Source organism: Saccostrea cucullata, unplaced genomic scaffold (genome assembly GCF_032062105.1).
Source record: "Saccostrea cucullata isolate Sc308-1 unplaced genomic scaffold, CSIRO_AGI_Scuc_v1 ctg6270, whole genome shotgun sequence".
Classification (NCBI taxonomy): Eukaryota; Metazoa; Mollusca; class Bivalvia; order Ostreida; family Ostreidae; genus Saccostrea; species Saccostrea cuccullata.
In genome coordinates this window covers 39,146-60,738 of record NW_026937564.1, presented here as the reverse complement: position 1 = coordinate 60,738, position 21,593 = coordinate 39,146, and the positions used below count along the sequence as shown (strand labels likewise).

General features: G+C 32.7%; 1 long non-coding RNA gene across 1 annotated transcript; it reads right to left on the bottom strand.

Moving 5' to 3' along the window:
* Nucleotides 1-1,619: 1,619 nt before the first annotated feature.
* LOC134248405 (uncharacterized) lies at nucleotides 1,620-19,872 on the bottom strand. The gene is made up of 3 exons (XR_009988045.1): nucleotides 19,750-19,872; nucleotides 1,775-1,861; nucleotides 1,620-1,679 (listed from the first exon to the last, which is right to left on the bottom strand). It is a non-coding gene; the product is annotated as an uncharacterized LOC134248405 (long non-coding RNA).
* Between the last annotated feature and the right edge of the window lie 1,721 nt (nucleotides 19,873-21,593).

Here is a 21,593-nt window from a genome sequence, read left to right as displayed (position 1 = left end):
TTTAAAAACAAAAACGTCATTGTCAACGAACTTTTTGGACAACCCTCGTACGTATGAACAATTTCTAAAACGAAGTAAATGCTGATTGAAGTTTTTCATACTTATTGTTAGTCCATTATTAATACACTGAATTGGATAAGTTCCTATTTTGTATTTTTTGATGGACTTTTGATCTTGAATGCTGTCCGTTATTTCATTATGTTTCTATATACCTACTCCAGCATGCTAGAGGTTCACGGCGAGATATTTTTTGACTTGGCGCCGCGTAACCTGTAGCATCCATTGTAAAAATTCTCGCCGCTGAAACCCAAAGTGGAAATAAATTTGTATATTAACGAATGGTACGAAATAATAAAATTATCAATATTTACGATAAAACGTACGCATAAAACACTGTTAACCTCTCGTATTAGAAATAAATCCATTATTTTTTAAATCGAAGCAGAAATTGAAACAAGTCGTCTGTTTAAAATTCGGAAATGAATTCAGAAAATCTGACGAAACGAAACTAGTGTAATGCAACGAAAATTTCGTTTTCTGACAAGCAATCTGCAAAATTAAGTCAAATCGAAAGTACTTCTGGTGACAAATTGGAATAATGACAATTTTCATTAATTAACAATAATGCACACTGAATAGATTGGATTTTATTATTTCTCGTGATTATTTCTCGTGACTTTCATACCCCATGCAAACACGTAGGTACCTGAAAATTACTTGTTAACAGTTTATTTCACGCATAATACGTTCGCCCAAAACCTTAGGCGGAACGAGCACGTTAGAAAATGGCCTTCGGATGTAAGAGTCCGAGGTATATAAGGAGCGAAGGGACGTTAACCGAGGCTCTTACTTGTAGGAGTACTATATACCGTATATCCGGAGGTTTTTTTTCGCGATGATCTTTTTTTCGCTTTCGATCATTTTTAATTCGCCAACTACAAATTACGCAGACATTATATCAGCCATAATGTGACATTAAAACATGACCATTTTTAACAAAAAAAAAAATCAATCGTAAGAAATAATTTACGCAAAATAAAACGTGTAATATAATCTACCCCCTTTTCGCAAAATTTCCAATACGCGAAAAAAACTTGATATATGGTAAGTATTTCAAATAACAGAATTAATTTTTAAACCCGTTTCAAGACGTTATGCTAAGTCAGTCGTTTGAGCGCTCACGCCATGATTGAAAGGTCATGGGTTCGATTCCTAGACGCGATTGACCTAAGTCAACACAAATAGCAGCAACTGTTGTTAAATCAATTCTCCCAGACTTTGAGGTGAAAGTTTCCGGGTTTTTTTTTCCAAATTCGACAATGCAATCTAAGGCCAAATGTCATCGGAGGCACGATAAAGATCCTCATCATTTAATTGACTGCTGAGTAAAGATCTTTTAAAGACTTTCAAGGATGTATTGTGACATCTCTTATATAGCCCTGTTTGGGGATTCTCGAATGATACGTAAAACAACATACGGGCTATCAATCATTTAAACCCATGTAAAGTCTTCTTCTTTCTGTACAGCATTTCAAAAATTATTTATCAATAACATTAACAAATTTCTTTATATTCCAGAAAAAAGTAGAATTTATCTTCATAAACTGTAGTAACAATACCTCCTTCATCGTTATAGGTACAGCTTTTGCATACAGATGAACCCAGTAAACATGTACACTCTATATAAAATCAAATTGAAAATTTTAAAATCAATTAATATAGGAATAAACATGTTGTTTGATCTGTATGGACATTTCTTAACATGTCTACTCACCGGTACATTTATAGTGGTAATCTGTTCCAGGTGTCTTTGAAAGTAAATTTTTACAGAGGACTAAGAGGATCACTGAGAATATCCCTCCTGTTCAAAATAAAAAAAATATATTGATTTATATGTTTTATTAATTTTATATAACAGCGTGAAAAATAATTGTTTTCATTTACAAATTTTCAGTTGATTTACATAAGCTTTTCTGACTATCACATGATATTAATATTGTAATGTCAACATGTAACAAGAAAACATTGATGTAACCATCAATTCTCGCCCGGGAAATATATAAAGTAAACAATGAATTTGAGTCTTGATCATCAAACCGCTTCGATATGTGTGAAAAGGCATGCGTCTACTTGATGGAGACGATAGTAGATATAAACAAAAGATAGATAGATATATAAACGAAACTTTGATATATATAAAGGAAATGCGATAATATATAAACAAAACCTGGAAATATATAAATTCAACTGGGATATATATATAAAGGAAGGTCCCTTTTTGTGTACTTTTTTAAATATTGAAAGAATTCTGAAAACCTGTTATGCATCAAGTGTCTTGTTGTGTTTCTTGTTGTGTTGTAAAAATATACAATTGCTTTAGACTAATTCTATATATAACCTTTTCTGCCCAGAAAATGAAGAAGGACTGTAACAACTTATGAGAGTGTGCCAGCTCAATTCATTGATAATGCATTTAGATTTACAAGTACATTTTTGTCAATTTAGAAACTCTATTGGTTTGACTTTTCATATTTTCAAGAACACTGCTTGTCTAAGATTTCAAATCTCCCTCCATTTTTTTCAAATATTTAATGCAAGCAACCTACGTGCACTGACTAATGGAGTATTCAACTAGCAGTCAACTGCAAAGGAAATAGTGGAGTATTCAACTAGCGGTCAACTGCAAAGGAAATAGAGGAGTAATCAACTAGCGGTCAACTGCAAAGGAATATATATATGAGCATTCAACAGTGGTCCACTCTATGCAAATGAATTGACCGCTCCCTCATTTGCATGGCAAAAATTCAACTAATGGTCAATTGACGGTCAGTTAACCGTCAACTAGTAGTCAACTGAATACTCCGATTGAATTCTAATAGTATTTTTTCATATGGGCTGGCAGGGGGGTGGGGGGGTGGGGGGGTCAGTTATACCGTACTCATTTATAAATTTTCCAGAATCGGCAAAATGTTGCTATGTAATAGTGTTTTTTGTTTGTACATGCATATATCGTGGCGGATCCAGAAATTTCGTAATGACGGGGGGGGGGGGGGGGGGGGGGGGGGGAGGGCAACAGAAGGCAGAGGGGTCTGGTGGCTGTACGGAATTTAGTATAATGGACCTATAAATTTTATATACAAATATCTGAAACGGGGGGGGGCACACTCGGCGCACCGGTCCTGGATTCGCCTTTGATTTAATTACTAGGATGTGTATATATATTAATGAAATAAGTATAATATTTATTGAATTTTCTATGCATTTATTGGCTTTACATTTTACAACCTAGAGCTATCTTGTTTACTGTTTTACAAAAACTAAGCTGTACTACCATTGGTTTCACGACCGAGAATTCATGAAAATAATGTTTAACTGAAAGTCCTTTTTTATGCACTAATTCAAATTTATTTGAATTCATTTTAAAAATAATTAACTAGTATGCCAATTGATTGTTAAAAAAAAATCAATATCGTTCGGAATGGGAGAGAGGGGAAGGATGAAGGTACCCACTTCATTTGAATGTATGAGGGAAGAAAGTGACAAGTAAAATTATACTGTAATAATTTTAGGGTCTTTAATGGTGGGGAAAAATATCAAGTATTTAGGACTTAATAAAAAGAATCCAATTAGTGCATGCACACTCGCATAATTAAATTGCGGATTTTTGTCCCACGTCGTAAATTAAATCGATTTGAAATTCTCCACACATCATGTAAAAAAAAACATAGTAAAACGTTAAAAAAAACTTATAAAGCATGAAAAAACCGCCCTGTATTTTTACACCGAATTAAAGTTCGATTGAAAAGACCCCCAACATTAATATACATTTTTGGCAGAAAAGTCTCTAAAGTCGTTGAAATGAAATCAATTCAATTTATTTTATTTACACACTGTAAGTGGTACATAAGGTACAGAAACATAAAAAAAACATATAAACATATACATGTACAATGTAATACAATGGAGCAGACACAGACAACACTATTAATATTAGAGAAAAATGTACATAATTTTTTTTTCCAAAGAATCAACATCATTTTGGCACATGAAGAAGAACAGCAGTTTTTTTTTAGCTTTAGTTTTAATCATCATAATTATCAAGATGCACAAATGAAGAAAACAGCACACTGAATACCATCCTGAAACAGCAACACCAACTGATCGCTATCAAAACATGGTGTGCAGATAGGGCCGTTTGCGTTAACGCAACATCGCGTTCAGATAAACGCGCCGTCGCGCTAACACAACTACATTGCACAACGCGCCGTTGCGCTAACATACAACGCGCCGTCGCGCTAACGCAGCTTTGCACAACGCACCGTCGCGCGACGGCGTGTTGTGTGTTAGCGCGATGTCTCGTTTATCTGAACTCGATATCGCGCTAACGCAAATGGCCCTATCCAGACACCATAAGATTGGGAGCTGCTTACCGTATGTTGGCGAAGTCTCTGTTGTTATGAAGGTCATTAAACATGTTAAAGGTCAGGCGGTGGAAATTTTTCTCTTGATATATATCGAAGTTTTTTATATATTTTATTTTTTCACATTTCTCTTTATTATATCGAGGTTTTGTTTATCTATATCGCATTTCCTGTATATATATCGAAGTTTTGTTTATATATATTGCATTTCCTTTATATATATCCAGGTTTTCTTTATATATATCGCATTTCCTTTATATATCGATGTTTGCTTTTATATATTGCTTTTCCTTTATATATATACAGGTTGGCACTAATGGGCTTTTCTACTTTGAAGGGGGATAAAGGCAATATTTCAATGAAAGTTACGCAATGTAATTGTCAAAGAGTCCATTGAAATATGCGCTTAACCCAAACCCTCTGCAAAAGCCCTGTCATGATTGACTTTTGCGATACAAATATGATATTTTATTAATACATCAATGGCCCACATAGGATTAATTTGCTATTTCAAAATATTGTGGCGACCCAAAGCAAAACCTTCTTTAACTAAGAATTTGGACATTTTCAATTAATTGAATTATTCCTTATAGATTTTTCTCTTTTTTTCATTTGATAAATAGCATGACACGTATTTGTGTATATTAATGTATAAGAGATCGCATGACAATGACGGAATATTTTACTTTGGTGTGCGTAACTGCTTAAATTTTCATAACATAATATCGTACAATTGCATAAAGCTAGAGCATAAAAATACGATTTTTTTATTTTAACTTGAAAATATGCAAAGGCGCAACAATAATATTATTTCCGTGTTTGAAAGTGAATAAATTAAAGCGATTATACTAGTTTCCTTGTTTTAAATTAAAGTATATGATAATCTTCTGTTCATATATTGCGTAAACTGTTTATGGAGGCATTTCAATTCATCTTAAGGAAAGAAGAAATGGAACTTTAAAATTGCATAATTTCTACTATTTGTAAATACTTAATATATTTATCTATAACACTTTTTAAGTAACTGATTAATCTAATTTTATAGTCGATGTAAAATATGAGATGACTTTTATAGTAAAAAATGTATTACCGGGTATTGTACTCAATTTAAACACGGATAGGTTAAAAGTCTTTACAATATACAAGCTAATGACTGTAAAATAACTTATATTTGCGCGCAAGAAATTTTCGTATAGTTCTTGAGAGCCTCGTCATCGCTTATATTTCTCGCATAATTTTCTTTACAAATTACATTCGGCCCATTGAATATTATTATTAAAAGGATCACTTTTACAAGACTTACCCACTCTAACTCCCATTATAATTACCAATATTTCAAAAAGGGTGACTTGGTAAAAACATGTAATGTTACATAAAATTTTCGAGGATATTAACTTCCTTATCGTTATCTTAAAGTATTTTGCAATGTTGAAAATCACTTCCTTATTTCTTTTAAATGTTTCTTTCAAATACGAGGTATGATTTTTCTTTCCCCTTTATGTCTAAAGTAAACGGTTGTAGTAATAGCTGTGGAACTGTAGCTCACTGCTTGAGAAAATTTGTACAGATAAAGCTCTATCTGTTCGAATTTTCTCAAGCATAGAGCTACAGTTCTGTAGCTACTGTTGTAAGAGATAAACAAGGCGAGAAATACTTCCCAATTAAAATGCGAAAAAATTGTGCTAAGTTTGCATGAGGAGCAAATAAGGATATTTAGGTTAAATACAAAAAAATGTTTACTGTTTAAAAAGTGTTTTACATGTAAGATTGCCATTTCAAAGTCAGCCATAAGTACAATTAAAGAGATATAAAATGATTATGTGGATCGACCGTTCATTTCGTTGAAATGACTATAAAATCTCTGAAAATACCTGAAAATGTGTTGCTTTATCTTTAAAATTGCAAGAGGAAAAATAAAAGAATGTGTCACGAACAGAACGTTGCAATTTTAATGTTTGTTTATAGACTGCACTCGTGTTTACAAATACATGCATGTTCAGCAACACGGCGTAGTTGTCCAGAGTTTGATTTGTGTTTTTTCTTTTCTTTTCCTTTTTTCTATAGTTATTTTTGTTTTTTACGAAATGGTATAAAAATAGTGTTGAAAGAATTAGAAGAATGAATTAATTTAAAGTACATAATTATGTTAGGTATATCTGTCAAAGTATATATTTTCAGAATACATTAAAATCCCTGAAGCCAATAAGTTTTAAAAGTGCATTTATTTTCTTTTGCATCCAAAGACAAAGTTAATAAATCTTTAATATAAATTTTTAATTATCTTTTTTTTTTATTCTATCTTTACTGCTAGTATAATTATCCAAAGGTTGTAAAGAGGGTACAGTCCTGTGCATTTTGTTTTTATCGTAGACAAAGCCTTTCAATATTTTTTTTAATGATTAAGAACTATAGCAACGAGCTGTTTGGAGAAAAAAAACAGAGAAGGAAAAATCGGGAGGAGGAGTACACATCTCCTGTTGACTTATCATATCAATTATAGTGTGCTTCTAACAATTATCGAGTATAATCAAGGTATCCGTAGACCGTGGACAATGCAGTATATCTAAAATGGTCTGACAGTTAGCATGAAAAGGGTTAGCAAGAATTCGACTTAATTAATAATAAATGAATTGTACTTGCTACATAGTATCGATCACATGACTTGTGCATGTAAAATGACTTTAACCGAGACCGTGAAAATTCACTTATCATCAGCTTCCTTAGCAATAGCTGACCTCGTTTACACAGAGCATGCTCTTGCATATATATAGAAATGAGGGACATGAACAAGATATGCAGTCGATTTAAGTATATGGTGGAAGTCTGGCTAGATATTGTATCTAATGTACATCTTTTTGATGGAAATTTGCATATACATGTAGTTTTGTCAAACACTAAGAACTAATAAAAACAAGAAATATTTTACAATTTTTTTTGTTCTTTAAAGTGTAATATAAAATGTTTATGGTGGCGTGGCACAATGGTTAGAACAATTGCTATAGAGTGTAGTAGTTACGTAAGGAGTTAATCCATACGTCGCGGGTTCAAATCCCCCCGTGGGACGTTGAGAACGTACCTTAGGACGACACTGTATAAACCGAGGTCCCGTTTTACAGAAGGTGCTTGCACAAAAATTATCCCTCCCTGCTCAATAGACAAGAGTGCCGAGTATAGGACAAAATTTGTAACTCTACGCCGGTAAGTTGTGACGTCTCCATATCAGTGAAAAATACTCTAAAGGCACGTTAAACAACATACAATCAATCAATCAAATTCAAATTAAGATAGTTGGGAACATGGAAAGTATATCTGAAATATGAATTTGAGGAATCCCTTTTAGATAAGGGTGTTACGGGGTTAAGTTTGATTACTTCTTGCAGAACTAAATTCCAAACAAAGACGAAGTAGTTACCAGCTGCCTACTTGTTTATACTTATCGTGTAATCAATCTAATTTTTTTACCAATAGGTTTAATTTCTGATCAAAGAAAAATGCACTGTCGTCAGTTTGCCCTCAATCGCTTAATGCTAGATTTTATATTAAAATACATCTAATACAAATTTAAGCCATTTTGACATGGAATCAAGGTCTTTGATTTCTTTCATGTTTGGTCCATCGAGACAATTGTCCTGAAGAATGAAAAGCCAAAAGTATGACCTCAATGAAATGAGAACTGACAAAAATATCAAAATTATGATAGGTCAACAAATATTCCTAAAATTTATATCAGAGCAATATATTATGAACAATCTTTTAGGAAAAAAGATTTCTCTTAAAAATAAAAAAAAAAACAAACAAAATATTTGAAATAAAAAACTTTATTTTAATTAGTAGAACTTTAAACAAAAGCTACAAGTGAATTCAATATGATGCATTAAAAACCCTTTTCTTATGCGTTGTCTTGTGTTCTGATTTTTTTTTCTTCTAGGATCCCGACATTTCTACGTACTCTGATACGCTTGATTGTCCTCTGTGATGATCTAGATGATGAAGCTGCTCTTGATTAAGGCTGTTATATACTGAACTTGTTGTCGAAACAGATCCTGAATTCTGATAGAGTTTGCTTTCAAGATGAGAACCCATTCTATTGAAGAATAACATAAAAATAATGTATAAAGGATATGAATAACGTTTACTCGAAAAATGTTTTTTTTTTTTTGTTTTTGATGTTAAAAAGTAAAAACAAAGATTAGTTACGATTAGTTTATAACTAGAATGATTTGTCATATCCAGCAAATACCTTTTATGAGTTATAATAATGTAGATGGCTAGGACGATGACGAGTCCAGTTAATGTGGCGTTTAATGTTCCGTACACAATGAGTCCAATAAATAGTTCTTGATTTTGATGGGTCAGCTCTACAGTTTGAAAAATGCAGGGTTCTCCATGTGCTGTTTTACTGTGTTGCTCCCGACACAGTAAAATTTTCTCCGACACAGTAACGATTCAAATTTTATGTGTGCGACACAGTAAAAATTTTGCCGACACAGTAAGATCTGTGAAAATCAAAACACATAAATTCTATCTAATTGAAACTTTAATCAAACAATCCAACCATCTTCAATTATGACAGGTAGAGCACTTAATTAGGGCTTTACCTTGCATAATCAATTATCTCCTTGACCCTCGCCGGACTTTACGCATAAAGGAATAAAGACAAATAATTTGTTTTTACACTTGTATGTAACGGTTAATTGGTAGTTGCATTATAAAATACATTGTACTATTTTTTAAACAATATGTCTTTTCTCTAGATTTGAGGCTTTAGAATTATATTGGTACTGCGGTAAGTCAAACATAACTATAACCATCGTACCGAAATCATTTTCTTGATGTAAATAAATTGTTTTAATTTTTCAAGGAGCTCATAAAAGTCTTTAAATATTTTGAAGTTTCTTTTTTTTGTAATCGATAATAATGTTATTCGATTAAGAAAACTGACAAAAATCATGGCAAATTTACTTTCAAAATGGTAAATAGTTCGACTGTATCGACCAGAATTTCCTCCGTTTTTCAGAACATGTGTTTTTACTTTTATCAATATGTACGACCATACTATTTGTGTAACAAAATTAGTAATTTTTAAAAGGAGTGTATGATGTATTCTTTTGTAATTATAATTAATAGTAATTCAGTTGTGAATTTGATCGCGAAAATGCCGCGAAATTTTAGTGCTTCGCGTAAACTCTGCAACACAGTAAAATTTCAAATGATGGAGAACCCTGAAAATGTCATATTTTGATTTTTATTTTAAAGACATATGGATATGACGTAAATTTTGTAGCAATGCAGAAAAAATGACGCGATAATGCATGATAAAAATATGTTGACACCAGTATTATATGAGTATTACAATTATACATTCCCTACTGTTGAAACAAAACATTCCAAGTAAGAATTTAAATTTTATCATTTTTTAAAGGCACAAACTCAAAAATAAAAGCAATATTAAGTTTAAATTTAAGCAATTATTAAAAAGAATATAACTCTTGTTTAATACATCTAAGAATGAAATGTGATATTTGTATTGATTGGCTAAATTTTTTTTTTTTTTTTTTTTTTGATACCACATTAAAAGCATTTCAAAGAGGTAGAGCCCCTTTGGACTTTATTTGGCCCTGAGAATTTCTGAAAATTCAAAACCGCTCAGTTTAGGCTGCAAATGCAGCATTTATCACTTGGACTGTTGGTGACCACGTATCTATTAATTGTGACGTAATTTCACATCTATTCAATGCATTATGACGTCATAAAATGCGTCATTTTCCTCATATCCTGTAAATTCCTTTGAAAATGACCTAAAGTTGAAGCGTTTTTTCAATATTTCGTATAGAGCACAACCTCTGATCCAAAATATGCCAAAACATAATGAAAGGCCTATTTCTGAAGATCAGAAAACATGTTTTATTATTTGGATCGTGGGCTGTGCTCATATTATAATTCTTTGCTGAAGGTAGTTGCAACATTGCAATTTCTCAAAGCCTGTTTTCAAATATTCGGATTCTCAAAACAAAATTTTTTTATAGAAAATGAAGGCACCAATTGTCTACTTTATTTGGATATATGAAAATGGAAAGAGGGTGATACTTAATTAATTGATATAAGTACAGGGCCATTTTATGCATAAGACGGCTCTTGCTCTTTCCTGAAAAAAAAAGAAAAACAAAAACAACTAGCACTACTACTAAACTACTAAACACTATATATTTACAAACTAAGTTTCATGATAAATTGGAAATTTTTAAGAACACTATTAAAGAAAGAAATCCGGACCGCTATGAAATACGTCCGGTCTATCAATAGAGTATATATATATATAGTGTTTAGTAGTGTAGTAGTGCTATTTGTTTTTGTTTCTCTTTTTCCTTTGTTCTTATGTCTTTTTTACTTTTTTCTTTGTCCTGAGAGAGGGACAGGGCGTCCCGAAAATTTGACAATTTTTATTGTTCGTGTCGTTGGTCATTTTTAGTGAGATATATATATATATATATATATATATATATATATATATATATATATATATATATATATATATATATATATATATATATATATATATAAAGCACAAATTACAACAACTCTTAAACTAATATAACTGCCCTAAATGAAGGAATATTAATATAGAAAGCAGAGAAATTCACTTTTACAAGGATACTCACTTCCGCCCCAGCCAGGGGTTGAACTCTCGACCTACGGAATCTGTCTCCTAGCAGTACAGGAACAGCACGTAAGACCGCTCGGTTATCTTGCCCGGACTGGGGCGGAAGTGAGTATCCTTGTGAAAGTGAATTTCTCTGTGCTTTCTATATATATATAAATATATATATATATATATATATATATATATATATATATATATATATATATATATATATATATATATATATATATATATATATATATATATATATATACAGGTATATATATATATATATATATATATATATATATATATATATATATATATATATATATATATATATATATATATATATATATATATATATATATACATGTATGTATATATATATATATATATATATATATATATATATATATATATATATATATATATATATATATATATATATATATATATATATATATATATATATATATAAGTTCTATACTCCTTTAGACGTTATAGCGATCAAGCAATGTGTTACGGCTTCCATTTAAGCGGTATTGAAATATCATCAATATATTCCCTGGCTTTGCTTTTTGTTATTCTTAGATCTTTCAGTTTTCTTTCTATGTTATCTTGCATGTGGATGTCACACAATAAATGTTTTGAGGATGTGAAACAAACTTCAAAGGCATCAGACAAATTTTTATCTCCGTCAGTTCCAAATGCCTTTAAATTTTCATTTCTGGGCATATTTGTAGAATGGAGGATGAAAGATTAAAATAACTATCAAAGTTTTTCTTCTGGTGTATCAAAATTGGTCCAATAATGACTGGTTCATTACCATTTTTACTTGTTAACAATGGATTTCGATAAGTTGTAACCGTGACATAAAAGGCACCTATATTAAAGGTAGTGTCAATGCCCAGTATTGAGAAGTTCTTTGCATTTGTACAGTATTTCTCCATTTCTTTAAGCTGCCGATTTGAGGCTAAAAACACTGTAAATTCAGGAGCACATCTTAATTCTCCACAAGTTTATCCTTTGATTCCTCCTGTGCTTTTGCCATGTCCAAAAGTTCCGCCAATGAATCAAAATTTCCTGTATTTGATTTTTTCATTTTTGTAAAATTTTTGATCTGTTGTCTGTCTCGAGGAAGAAATAATCCACCGGGTGTATGCTCTATGCCCCCTTGCTCTTCTATTATGTAATGAAAAATGTCTTTTGGGCGTTTCTTTTCATCAACTAAAGTTTGAATCCTCCTTTTAGTGCTCTCACTGGTTCTCTGATATTTTTCCAGCTGTTTACTGTTTTTGTGTGGATTTGGTATAAAAGAATGAGGATCATATTCAAAGTAGTACTGTGCAAAAACTAGGTCCAGCACAGTCCCATCTTCTGTTTCCATGTGTAAAATTATTCTGTGGAGGTCAGGGGATGTATTATTCACATATTTATGTCGTATAGATTTTAGCACCCAATTTCCATGCAAAACTTCTTTGAAATTTCAAAATCAATTTCAGAAATATTTATCAGTGAAACTTGTTTTCCCGTCTGTTTCAAAGAGCCCATTCCGTCACACAGAGTATTTTTCCAATGACCGATGAATTTGACACTGTATAAAAAGGAGACATTTTCATTTATTTGCGATGGAATGTTCCTGGCTATAGAACTTCCGTCACTGTGTTGTAGTAACACTTTATTCACCTCTTTTGTTTCAATACCTTTTGAAAGTCTTTTGTAAACAGGCATTAATGGATCATCCTGATAAAAATCCTCAGCTGAACCAGGGTCTTGAACTTTAGACCTTTCCGCTTCGTCAGGAAAAGAAGGGAGAGAATTGGAATCTGAATCAACGCTAGAATCCTTCGCAGACACTATTGAAATACTTGAGATTGGATTCTCTGGAGACTTTTCGTCGGCAGAAGACGAAGACAAAATGTGAACTTCATCAAGTTCATTGTGGCTTTTCTCTGCATCTTGACCAGTAAGCCTCCTTTTTGCTGCTGTTTTCAAAGATGAGCAAGCAACTTTTCTTGGCGATTTTTCTGGAGAAGAATCTGAGATTTCAATTACACTTAATTCTCGATAAACCGCCACCTTTTGTAATTTAGAAATCATGGCGGTATAACGAATTTGGCGATGAATTGAATTTTCTATCTTTTAGGAAATTAGACGTAGAGTTATCGTTCTTAGAAATACCATTTAGCGTTTCTATTCTTATTTTTACATGTACATATATATATAAACATATTTCTAAATTTGAAAGTACTTCAAGTAATTTTTTTTATGTTAATTTCGCTAAAACAAAATATTTAGTTATGAAATAAAGACAAGTACATGTGTATGCTTGTAAGTCTGCGCGTCTGATATTGAATCAAAAAATGCTGGGTCGATCGTCGTGATATATTGCCTATAGTATGTTAAATGATTTCTTGTATAAATTCATTGTTTATGACATCATTGTTTACAATTTCAAATTAACAAATTAACATCGTTCACAATTTCTGACTTATAATTATTTTTAAGCAAACTTTGCATTGCTTTTAAAAGCAGAGATAATCAAAATAATATCGTTATCGGCGTACTTTACAACGACCGCTTTCGTGGCGAAGCCTTGACTAAATGATTTTATCAAACAGAAAACAAAATTATTCTAACAGTTCGTGTTAGAATTATTGTTTAGTACTTAATTGCATGTACCTTGACTGCATGGCTTTGCATGCTGTACAACAGGATAGCTGTCAACCAATTAGCCGCGCTTCACTGACCACATCCACCCGTGGCAGTATTATCAAGATAATTGACACTCAAAAATGGACATTTGTTTTGAAAACAGGGTGGCGGATGGCGGTATGCGAATTTTGCGTTATAAAGAGAATTTTATATAGCAGGAGAAACGTTCTTGGAAAATCATGGCTGTATTGCGAAAATGGCGATAAATCGAATGGCGATAATTCGAGAATTGACTGTATTTCATCTTAAAAACAGATTTTCTTACTAAGGACTTTCGTGTTTTTTTCCTTTTCTTTCTAACGGTTTTTTGCTCTTGACAAGGGCTGGCAAATCTTCTGAGGATCCTGAGCTGCTGAGATTTGTGTATGAAAAGCATGTGTATTTTGGTTTCAATAAACTTTTCCCTGGAACCCCATCACTTTCCGAAGTATTTTCTTGAAAAAGAAAACATTTTAAAGGAAAAGCAAAATTATCTGTTTGCCCTTACCTCGCACAGCGTCTGCATAGGATTTTTGCAGGAAAAACTTCTTTGACATTTTTTTTCACAATTGGAAGAAAATTGCCGTAAGACTGCTATGTTTGTACGTTGTAAGATTTTTAAGGGAATAAAAGTTTAATTTTGTTAAGGTACTTTTATATTGTAACGAATATGGGAAATATTTGCTGCATCAGCAACATCAAAGTCAAACTTTAATGCAATAATAAAGAGGCATTGAAAGATTTATCTATAACTGCAAATAACTATGTAACTGTAACACTAGAACCTGCAAGTTGACATCATCCTGTTTTAGGATCCTTTGCAAAACAATGAGTAACCAATATCTTTCAGCACTTCATTAGAAGGAGTGACATTTTTTTGCATTCAAATTTTATATATATATATATATATATATATATATATATATATATATATATATATATATATATATATATATATATATGTAATATACAACTACAGCAATACAACAGCAACTGAAGATAAGCATAAAACAATAAATTATAAGATATTTTTTTCATACATATACCGGGTATACACTTTAATGTTGTGAGAAACTTTCATTATAATAAGCCTTCAATCTTTGATCAGATATTGACAATACTGGTCTTCAACGGGAATTAAAAGACATCCCTTATCAAGCCTAAAAAGATGAAATTTTATGTTTATAAATGCTGCACAATTGTAAAATACAAAAGTACAATGTGTGCAAAGGTTGTTTTGCATTTTACCTGGTATTTCATTTTTTAAATATCAAAAATAATTGCTGCCACGTGTGTAACGTAAAAGCTGTCAACAACTCATAGCTTTGCCTATGTGCATTGATAATGAACGGCAGTCTAGTCGTCATCCCTATGTGACAGTTAAAGATCATTATTTTTATTTTTTCATTTGGCACTCATAAACCCAAAACTATATTGCAAAGGAATGATTGTAAGAGAAATCAATTTGTTTGTATAACCTTCTGTACTGTTATGATACAGACTCCACTCCATGAATCCACTCCATGAATCCACTCCACTCCACTACACTCACAGTTTTACCCCAAGCCGTATGTGACTTGACCTTAAGTCAAGTCATAGATCAAGTTTTCATTTTGTCCCGCTTTAAAGATTTTTATTCAAATTATGGCATTTTAAATTCTAGATTACACATGCTAGTAGGGGACTAGTATGGCTTATGACATACGAAATGACAATTCTTCGTCGTTTGTCTCTTCTTTAATTTGATATTGGTGTATAACCTATGAAGCATAATGTAATATGATTATTTATCCATATTGTCAAGTCCAATAGTGGAATATTTTTAAACGAATCATGAACAGTTTGCTTCTATCAACTTAAATACAACTTTCCCTTACACAACGATAAGTTTACTTTCCTTATTCCTTAGTCACATTTCCCGATCAGTGGCCGTAGACCAGTGGTTATCGGTGGCGATCCGTGTAGTGAGTGATGCCTCTTTCGTTACTCGGTCCACAATATTGACAATAGTGAAGGAAAAACTTAAAGTTGTCCAGCGATTGAGTATACGATGGGCAACCAATACGTTTTTTTATAAAAATGGCGTGGTTTTGGCCAATATTATGAAATCAGGTGACATTTTAGCCGATAGTTTAAAAACGACTTTTAAATATATACACAACCATTTCCCGCGAAAAATATGAAGTCCGACACAAGTATATCGACACGACAGCTGCTTTTTCAATAAAAATGGAACCGATAAATTTACTGATAAATAACACAGAAATAATTTTGTTAAAACACATTCTGCTTTTTCCCACAGATCTTTATTCAAATAGGTGACGTGAGTTATCTTTGCAACAATATATATGTTATTTGGAGACCAATTCCGACAATTTTTGAATTCTGTGTGCAAAATTTTGTATAGAATTGAATAAAAACGACAAATGGTGCATATCTATAAGCAGTATTTTAAGATTTCTTTATATCTTTACTCATTAATTATTGAATTTTTTTCCTACGTCGAAATAGATATGTATATATATATATATATATATATATATATATATATATATATATATATATATATATATATATATATATATATATATATATATATATATAAATGTGATGACTTCAAATTTTTCTGTGCTATATATCTTTACTTGTGTTAAAATTTAAATTTTATTCACAAGTTGGCCCGCTGAACTTGTTTTGAACCTAGTTTGAGCTAAATCAGTTTCCATGATTTGGCCCTGATTTCCACAAATTGCCACCTTCCTTCATCTACACCCTCGTTCAAACTGTAAAAGGGGCAGTCGAAGAGTATTATGAATTTATTACTTATAGAGACTATCAATATGGACTCACCGAACTTCAGCTCCTCGCTAACGTTGATGACGGCACATGTGAAAAAAATTATAACTTGGACTCTCTCCTCCAAATATCACTTACTGACTCCTTTCAAAATCGGGCCCCAACGGCCGATGAACTGCTACAACTATTCTCTCACCCCCATAAAACCTAATTTTTGCTTCAAAACCCGTCTCTCTCTCTCTCTCTCTCTCTCTGGGTTCTTACAAAGACCATGCATCTCTATCTCCCCTGTCTCTCTCTCTCTCTCCACACACACACTCTCTCTCTACATTGGTGAACATTGTACTTACGTCGGTCTCTATAGGCCAATGTTCTTGTTGAACTCCCCAATCTCTTTCTCCTCTCTCTCTATCTCCCCACTCTCTCTCTCTTGACCGAGAGAGAGAGAGAGAGAGAGAGAGATGAGTGTGCGAGAGTCATCTTCTCCCGACTCCAATTAGAAGTATCTCCCCACTCCAACCAGGAGTAGAAAGTCATGGAGGCATAGGAATGTAGGGCAGGTAAAAAGAAAGAGGAAAGTTTTAACTGCAACTTTTTTCCCTAACCTATGCCCCTCCACCGATTGACCAAATGGCCTCAGTCATCGTCCCATTGCTATAGGTGTCCGGCCAGCAATCACACCATTTTCATAAAAAAAGCATCAGTTTCTCACCGTATACCCCATCGCTAAAGTATCAGTCACATTATCCAGCGATGGGGTATACGATGAGAAAGTAGATGTTTTTTCTGATTGCTATTATCTCGTGGTTTTACGGTACTGGTAAATTAGTGATCGCACGGTGACTGAGGCCATTTTTTAAATCGATGGGGTCATTTCGAAAAAAATTCGTATTTAAAATTCAGCGAAATCTCCAACGATGCCTCACATACGTTCCTCATCGGCAACCCATCAATTAACACATCTCTAAAAGTGCAATTGGCGCTGTATTGCTCTTTAAGCATCGTCAAGTGTCTTTTGAATCTGAGGTCAGTGGGGGGATTGAATAGTGTTCAACAGATAACGGCCAAACATTGGCCCATAGAGAGATGTAAATTCTATGTTACTGTAATATATGATTATATAATATACATCGGCCGATTATCCTGGAACATCATTTTATGATTAGCAATGCATCACTTAGCCTTTGTAAAGTATAAGTCACATTATCTAACGATGGGGTATACGATGAGAAACCGATGCGTTTTTTGATGAAAATGGCGTGGTTGCTGGCCGGGCATCACTAGTGATCGGACGGTGACTGAGGCTTTTTTGCGAATCGGTGGGGTCATCGGTAGGAAATAATTCGTAGTTAAAATTCAGCGATGTCTCCAACGATGCCTCACATCGCTCCTCATCGGCAACCCATCATTAACACATCTTTCAGGGATCGACCGATGTATGGCCGAGCATCGTCCAATATCCGTTGAATCTGAGGTCATCGGGGAGTTTAGTGGTGTTCAACAGATAACGACCGATCATCGGTCGATGTTCGACCAAACATTGGCCCGTAGTCGACCGATGTACGAACGATGTTCACCAATGTATGAGCGATGTAATATACATCGGCCGATTATCCTGGAACATCGTTTTATGATTAGCAATGCTTCGCTGTGCTGGACGGCAACCACACCATTTTTCTCATAAAACGCATTGTTTACCCATCGTATACCCATCGCTGGATAATGTGACTGATTCTTTAAGGACTACTAGGCCGATGTGGACCGATGTTGGGGCATCGTTAACACCACGGATTACCACCGATTATCACCGGTCTACGGCTACCGGCCGGGAAATGTGACCTAGGCATAAATCGGGTCGGCAACCACCCCATTTTTATCATAAACACATTGGTTGCCCATCGTTTACCCAACGCTGATAATGTTACTGATACTTTAAGTACTACTAGGCCGAGGTATACCGATGTTGGGGCATCCTAAACAGCACGGATTACCACAGATTACCACCGGTCTACGGCTACCGGCCGGGAAATGTGACCTAGGCATTAAGAATGTGACTGATACTTCAGACCGTCCGATTACTATAAGTGTCCGGTAGGCAACAACGCCATTTATATATATATATATATATATATATATATATATATATATATATATATATATATATATATATATATATATATATATATATATATATATATATATATATATATATATATATATATATATATATATATATATATATATATATATATATATATATATATATATATATATATATATATATAAAACCGCATCGGTTTCTCATTGTATACCCCATCGCTGGATAATGTGACTTAAATACTTGAATATATTGATTTTAGGTATTCTAATATGATGTTTGTATTTGTTTGCAATACCTTAGTACCCATATCAGCGCCTTAAATGAAATTTATTTGTTGTTTAGTATCGAAGAGTACTAATACTTTTTCTTTCAATCTTTTTTTTAGGTCACCTGAGCCGAAGGCTGAAGTAAGCTTTTGATTGTATGTTATGTATTTAGACTAATTAAGGAGGTGGGGGGGGGGGGTGGCAGTCATTTTCAAATATTTCGATCTCCTTTAAAAGAAGAGTTCCATATAAAGATATACAAAAATGATCAAATTTTAAAACTAAAATGTGTGAATTTTTCCTTGCTCAATGATAGTTGACAGCTTAAGATACCGTTTCTATAAAATAAGTTTAATATGGTGATTAATTTGTGATTAATTTGTTGACCCCAAGCCTCCTTTAAAAAGTATTGATACTGAATACCGATTTCAATGAATTTCGATGAAATTTGACAATTTTTAGTAAAATACAATCAATGAATTCAGTTTGGAATATATTGGAAAAAAATCGTTTAGTATAATAATAATTTTTCTTTGTCAGTTTTGAAAAATATTTGGGGGGGATGAGGTGGGTAAATGCAATAATTTAACAAAGAAAAAAGAACGCAATATATTTTAGTACGTAAGACCTAATTTAAAATGCGCTGTTATGCCAACATTTTTAAATTAACGCAATAATTTCACGATTGACTTTCACGATCAGTCTAAAACATTTTCTGAATAAATGTCCCACTTTTAATCTTAATTGTTGATTTCAAAACATTAATGCCTTTTTATACAAGTACAGTGATAAGAAGATCATTAACAGAAGCTCATGTGCATGACTTACCTAATTTAGTTGCCATTATTCTTATCAATGTTTTAAAAAGAAAGTCTTTTTGTGTAAACGTGTCATATAAGAAAATATCAAGAATATACAATGATTTCCTTGTTTGCAAAATAGCGATAAAACTTGCTTCCTTTTATCATTTTAAGTATGATATTCTTCTGTTTATATATTACGTAAACTGTTCTTGGAAGCATTTCAAATCGCCTTGGGAAACACGGAACTAAAAAAATATATAAGTAGGGTTACAAGAGCAATATATACTTCCTACGATTGATTATTGTATGTATCTATAACACTCTTTCATTGATTAAGTAAGTGAATAATCTATCCGTAGACGTAAAATTTAAAATGCATTTTCTGTAAAAGATGAATGATTTTAATCTGATACATTAAGGCCTAGAACAAGAACAAGAACAAAATGTTCGGTATTTTGGTGCAAGTGTGCATGATTCAACATACTGGAAAGGCTTTTTTGTTGCGATCAGTTTACTTTGTTTCAGTAACCTAAATAAATTACCTTGACTTCACTAAATTTAAAAAGTGAATTACCGGCTTCGAAAGGACAGCATACCTTACGGGGAAAGATATAAAACCCTTAAACAACGAAGGAGAAGGAAAACGAGATGACTTCACTATTGTCAGCTATCCTTTTTTTATCAACACACTGTTAACACTTGCACATGGTGTTAATATCTCCAGATTTATTTTTCAACGTTCCTTTGCAAAACATACTACGTATTATTGCTAACATTGTTTCATTTTTAAATTTCTAATCAACAAAGTACTGCAAATACTTAACACTCCTATTTCAAGATAAGTGGCAAGGTGATCTTAATAAGAAAGATCCATACTTTTACGGCGCCCAGCTTTAATCTTGTACACTGATTAGAAAATTATAGTTATCAATACGTAATATCTCGTCTACCTCGCAGTTATCTAACTTACTACCGCTTTTCTCCGGAGGAGTCGAGAAAGCTCTAAATCTCGCGAGATTACTGGGGCACATGACATTGTTTACAGTAGTGAAAATCGAATGATTCCAAAAATAATATGCCGAAAGTACAATGTATTGCCAAAAATTGAACTCCAAATGGTAAATTGTCAAATAAGAAAAGTTCAGAATATTTTATCAGCTTTAAAATGTAATTATTTTTAATGGGGAAGAGCCCGCTTAGTTAAAAATATCGTAAAAAATCTAACATTTTAGGATTAGCTCCTCTGAAAAAGTAATAAGGCTGATTCAGCGATTGTTTCGAAAGGTATTCAACTAGGATTTTCTTTTACTTATTTGGCCTTATAAATTCTACAATGATCGATCTTGAATTGTATTTAATAGTACCTTTGCCCCTATCCAACAGGCGTTTTTTTCTCCATCGCGAAAGAGTTCCGCTAAGTTAAGTATTCGCAAAATCATGTATTGTCTATCAATTACCCGCATAATTCTATGGGAAAGTTGGGTATACTGTTGTTACATGTACCCCGTTCAATCCGCCTGTCTTTCTGTCAAACTTTCTTCTTCTACATACTCCTCTTTTATTCTAAATGTTATCCAATTAACCTTTTGGAGTGTGTAAAATAGTTTTGGAGTTTTAAACATTACCCTAGGGGGAAACGGATACCAACATTTTTTTCTACAAAAATATGATTCCCAGAACCTTCTTTCCTTCTACGCAGAAGCCTGGTCATGTTTTGAGGCATGATTGATGGTGACCTATAAAAATAAATAATAATCATAATAACAACAGATAAGCACAATGATTATGTATCATTGTATAGTGTACCTGTGCTCCAAGTATTAGTAAAACACAGGGTCAAACCTTTACAAGTAGAGAAGTTTTCAGAGA